This window comes from Taudactylus pleione, unplaced genomic scaffold (genome assembly GCF_031769625.1).
Source record: "Taudactylus pleione unplaced genomic scaffold, aTauple2 ptg000476l, whole genome shotgun sequence".
Taxonomy (NCBI): Eukaryota; Metazoa; Chordata; class Amphibia; order Anura; family Myobatrachidae; genus Taudactylus; species Taudactylus pleione.
This window is the reverse complement of record NW_028284878.1, coordinates 670,624-676,453: the sequence shown is the minus strand read 5'-3', so window position 1 is coordinate 676,453 and position 5,830 is coordinate 670,624.

Genomic DNA, 5,830 nt, shown 5'->3' with positions numbered 1-5,830 from the left:
GTTGTAGTAGGGTAGATTAAATTATGTGCGGAAGACACTGGGACCTGCTCCATCTTATTCCAAGCCAAAGGCAGCTTTCATTCAATTGACTCTGTCTACCAGTGTATACGTTTTGCTCAGCTGACAGGAGATGAATAGTATCTTATCCTTTTTACAAACAAGGGCCCAACGGTCTAACATCTGCCCAAGCAGCAATAGAGCTAAACTATGAGCCGCACAGTTTGCCACTGGTCAGATTCTGGTGGGAGAGTAACAATTTTGGGGTACTACCCTACAGTGTCAGTACTTTGTCCAACTTGCAGGCAGCCAGGAGGTAAGATCTACTTCATGCTACTCTGCTTGTGAATGGGGAATTGTATGCACCTGATCTTGCTCTGCAGGTAGCTATACTTTACAGTGCAAAGCATTCTGCATAGATAAGTCATGGTCATGTGCTGCACTGCTCCAGCATCTCTGTTATGTGCTAAGGTTGGCCATCGACCATCAATGGGTGCAAATTATCAATGGCTAATACTCGATGGTAGATGGTTTGACTATCTACCATTGGTGAGTGAAACCATCGACAGTCCAAGATAACAGTGCACTGCCATTGAAGGCTCCTTACAGTTTCATTATCGATGGCAATCATCGATAGAGAGTACACTGATGGCCATGTCTATTGTGTGCTGAGCTCCTCCTATCTTCAAATAGCACATGCTGCTCTGACAGTCTCATGTAACTGAACCTGACTAACATTGAGCACAATGAATGGGTATCAACATCAGTATCTGCAGGCAGTGCCTAGCACTGCAAAATCAGCAGGGCTGGTGCAAAGTTTCTGGGTGCCCTAGGCAAAGCTTCACCCTACCATCCCTGCTCCACCCAATACACTCTTACTAACCATATGCAGTACATAAAACCTCACCCACATGCTTTTGACAAAGTCTTAAGAACATATTTGAGAGTGCACTGGGGAGATTTCCTTGTGCTCTGGTTGGTCAGTCCAACACTGTGTAGTTGTACTTTGTTTCACTGGCCCTAATTTGAGGGCAGGTACTAAACACTACTGTGCAGAAGGAGGCTGAACAGAGAAAGGGGGGTGGGGGGTAGTTACCTGGAAGAGAGGCCAGGAATATAGAACTGTGATGGTAGTGCCCCATTCATAATATGTCACAGTAATGCCTTTATCTCATAATATGCCATGCAGCAGGGATTGGGTATGAAATTCCGGCTGTCGGGATGCCGCTGATCAGAATACCAACAGCGGCATCCCGACAGCCAGAACCCTGACACCCAACAGTGGTAAGTATTTTTCTAACCCCTAACCCTAACCCTCCCTTCCCGGTGTCTACACCTAAATTCCCTCCAGTGCCTAAACCTAACCTCCCCCTCCCCACACCCTAATCCTAACACTACCTCCTTGGTGCCTAACCCTCCCCCTAATGCCCAACCCTGCACCCTAACGCTAACCTCCCCCTAACACCCCGATACTTACCTTCGGGATGTTGACGGTCTGGATTCTGGTGACGGGATCCTGACCTATCGGGATTTTGGCGCTAGTCTTCTGACCGTTGGCATCCCGCATGCCAGAATGCCGACTACATCCCTTGCAGCAGTGTCACCAATTAATAATATGCTTCATAGCACTGCCTTCAATACATGATATGCCACACATCAGTGTCCCCAATACAAGATGTGCCATGTATCAGTTCCCCCCACCAGATTTTTGTACAGCACCTTGAAGAGAACATCTACCGAGGCCTACATACATAGTCACACACACATATATATAGAGATACATACATGCATAAATAGAGTACCCCTTCCTTGACCTATCTTACCATTATAAGCTGGCTGCTGGATAGTCAGGTCTCCTCTTTCCCATGCTGCAGGCACAGATTGTACAGAGCCATGTAGCCATGCCCCCTGCTCAGAATCCACCTCCCTCCTAGTCTACAACTGCCAGTGCTGTCATATGCCACACTGCAGCTTATTAAAGGATTGGGGGGGGTATCCTGAGAGCAGGCATTGGAGTAACTTGCCAAACTCACTGTTCTAATATTATTCATTATATAAATTACTTTGCAATTTTAAAATGATCAATTGTAATATTTTTTTTTCCAACAAAATTTTTTCTTTATTGAAGCATGACAGATATACAGAGTAAAATTTTAAATAAGCACATTCATTTGTGGGTATAAGAAATTACATAATAGTAACCATTGTTCGTTATACAAATAAATTAAATTAACAATATATCTCACAATGGTGTATCCAAAAAGGAATGCAAATAAAATGGTGTGAGCCCAGGTCCACAACCATCAGTTCTTACCCATAAGCTAGACAGTACTAAGGGATATTGGGGGGGGTCTTGTTCACAAACACGTTTTTCGTACCAAATTGTATTTCTGAAACATTTCCATATCTGTTCTTTTGAGCGTCTGAGACAATGTGTCTATGTAGCTTTCCCATGTCTCGAAAAAAAATTCTGTAAATCTTTCTTCTGTAGCGAGGCTTCCCAATTTTAATGTTCAATCTATTTTAATATTTAATCTAAATTGTTCATTAAATAATATGTGAATGCCTAATGGAACAAAGATAATAATTCCACAACATATACAAATTTAAATTAAACTTATTTAGTTTTTATTAGTTTTATTTATTATTACATTTATTTTTTCTAAATATAGAAATAATTTTATTAAGATATTATATTGATCATTGCATATTTATATGACATAGTCAAACAACAAATTGATCTAAATTAAATGTTTTCATTAAAGCTCCGGCCTCCACCTCCCCTGAGTAGCCAGCCAAACTCGCTCCTCTAATATTATTCATTAGATATATGTTAGTTTAATATTTAATCTAATGTATTCATTAAATAGTATGTGCATGCCTAAAAATAATTGCTCAACATAGAAAATTGAAATAAGGCCATTATTTGTATTCATTAATTTTGATATTGTTGTTATTATTAATAAGAATATTGTGTCTATATGTATACATATATATATAAAAAAAAAAATTGATCATTTACAATATGATATTTCCTATTGTTAATTTCTACTTCAGGGTCCATGGGGGGTCCACAGGGTTGACCTTGGGGGTATAGCTGGATCTGGATCCACGGGCACCACGCAGTTAAAGCTTTGCTGCTCCCAGGATGCACTTGGGTCCGTCCTCCTCTATACTCCGCCCCCGGCCACAGGCACCTCAGTTTTAGTTGGTGTCCGGCCGGAGTCGGGTCACCCTGGGCAGTGGGGCTGCATAAGCAGCCCCTAAGCTTTAATTAAAAAATTTTTTTTTGCAAAAAAAAAAAAAAGATTTTATTATTTTATTTTTTACTATCTTCAGAGCGGCAGCATAAGACTGTCCATCTGGACGTCCATGCTGCCGCTCCAACAAGCCCCGCTGGCGCTGCGACGCCGGTACTGATCCGGGGATCGCAGCGGGACCTACTAGCGTGGCTCCGGGAGCTCCCACTGACTGCTGCCGGATTCTACGGGGCCAGGTAAGCCGCGTGTAGCGCTTCTCGCTGCACGCGGGGGAAGTCAAATGCAGTCTTTCAGCCGCCGGTCTCTGGGGACAGACCAGCGGTGCTAGTAGCGGCGGCGGGCTCCCCCTCTTCAGGAATACCCCGCGTGTCCGCTGGCCCCCGGGGTGTAAGTACCGGCGGGGGACCGGCTTCCCCGGGGGTTTAGTACTAGCAGGGGAGGCAGCCTTCCCTGCTTCAGTGCTCCTCCCCTCAGCCCAGCGCGCCTTCTCTCATGTGTGCTGGCGTCGCTGGGCTGTTATCTCCTGGCCACTCCTCCTCAGAGCTCTCCGGCGGCCATCTTCCCAGCCAGCATCGCAGAGCACCCGGGCGGATACAGTGGACCAGTCCCCCTGCATACCTCTCCCCCTGCAAAGGACAGTGTTCGCAGCGCTATAGCCCTCCCAGACACTGAATCTGGGAGGTTGATTGTAGCGGAAGGTGCAGTGAGTATAACTTTTCTGCATGGTATGTGACTTTTGCTAGTGCTGCTGTCTGTGCTTTTTTCTACTTACTGTCAGCTTTTTACCTATCCCTTTCCTTCTCCTACGGCCCGCAGGTGCGTGGGGGAGGGGTGTTCTTTCTGTGTACCTCACTTATATAGATCTACGTATTTGTGAGGTCCGTCACATACAGCGGTGTGCTACTCAGTACCAGATTGTGGGCTGTTTGTGTTGCATACTTGGGAGTGCGCAGGTGTTATACGCCTTTACCTCTTTTCGGTGATACTTCTTTTATTGCAAAAGTTTTGTGTCATGTCTGATGAGGAGAAGGAGCGATCCGTGGCTCCTGTGTTGTTTTCCTGCCGACGCTGTTCGGCAGGGGTTGACGGGGCGGATTTGTCTCAGGACGGTCTGTGCGGATGGTGCCAGCTGGTACCTGGTCCCTCTAAACCCCCAGTGGCGCAGGATCCTCCGTGGGTGATGTTTACACAAGTGCTGGCGTCGATCGCGGACCGGCTGGCGGCCCCGACTGCGGGCCCTTCTAGGGCGTTGCCCCAGCCTACCATCCCCCGTTCCCCGGGCGTGACGCGTCTGGTGCAGTCTCCTCCCGGGTCTCAGACTGTGGGTCCTTATGCGGGTTTGCCTGTGTACGTGCAATCTCCCACGGTACCACAGCAGTCGATGGTACCATTTCAGGGGTATCCTCAAACGGTACCCCCTCCCTGGGTGGATGTCCTCTCCAGCTCTGTTCAGAGCCTGGCGGCTTCGTCATCGGCCTTTCAAACTATGTTGCACAGTGATTTGCCCCCACGGGCGTCCAAGCGAACCGTTTCGGCTTCATTGGCGGCACAGTTTACGGACACGGACGTGTCTTCGGATGACGGGGAGATCCATGAAGACTCTGACTCAGATGCTGGGGCCCAGGAGGTGGAGGCTAAGTCCTCCATTAATGTACCGGCATTGGTTAGGGCAGTGCGGGCCATCCTTCATATAGAGGAGGATGCGCCGGCTCCCAGGTCGAAGTACCCTAATTTTAAGAAGGCCAAGGTAGCTTCGACGGTTTTTCCCCTGTCTGGTCAGTTAACGGATCATATGGCAGGGGCCTGGCAGTTGCCCAGCAAGAGGTTCCAACCGCAGAAACGGTTGGCTTCAAACTATCCTTTTCCTGAGGCTCATTGCAGGAAGTGGGAAACTCCGCCTGACGTGGATTCCCACGTTACCCGCTTAATTAAAAGCGCTACGCTGCCTTTGCCGTCGATCTCGTCCCTGAAAGATCCCACGGACAGAAAAGTGGAGACTTGTTTAAAGTCTATCTACTCTCTCTCGGGGGCGGTTGCCCGTCCGTCCATGGCCATCTCTTGGGTGGCTAAGGCCATCGAGAGCTGGGCCAACGCCTTGGAGGATACCTTTCCGGAAGATGCTCCGGAGATCCAGAGAGTGTTGATAGGACAAATGAGGGATGCGGCCTCCTACATTGGGGAAGCATCGTTAGATGCAAGCCTGCTGACCTCTCGGGTGTCGGCGCGTCGGTCCTTGTGGCTGAGGTCTTGGAGAGCTGACGCAGACTCCAAAAAGGGGCTGGAGGCCTTACCTTTTAATGGGGAGTTGCTTTTTGGTCCAGACTTGGACAAAATTGTGGATACTCTAGCTAAGTCTAAATCAGCTTTCCTCCCTTCGGCTTCTGCACCTACCAAAGTACGGAGCTCTGCCTTTCGGTCCTTTCGGGTTCAGGGCAAAGCTAAAGGTCAGTCCTTCCCGAGGCAATCGGCGGCCAAGGCCGCTTCTAAGCCCAAGAAGCAGGCCTGGAGTGCCAGGCGCCCTTCTTCCAAGCAGGAGGATAAACCTTCTGCCTGATGGGACGGGCCTCCCTCTG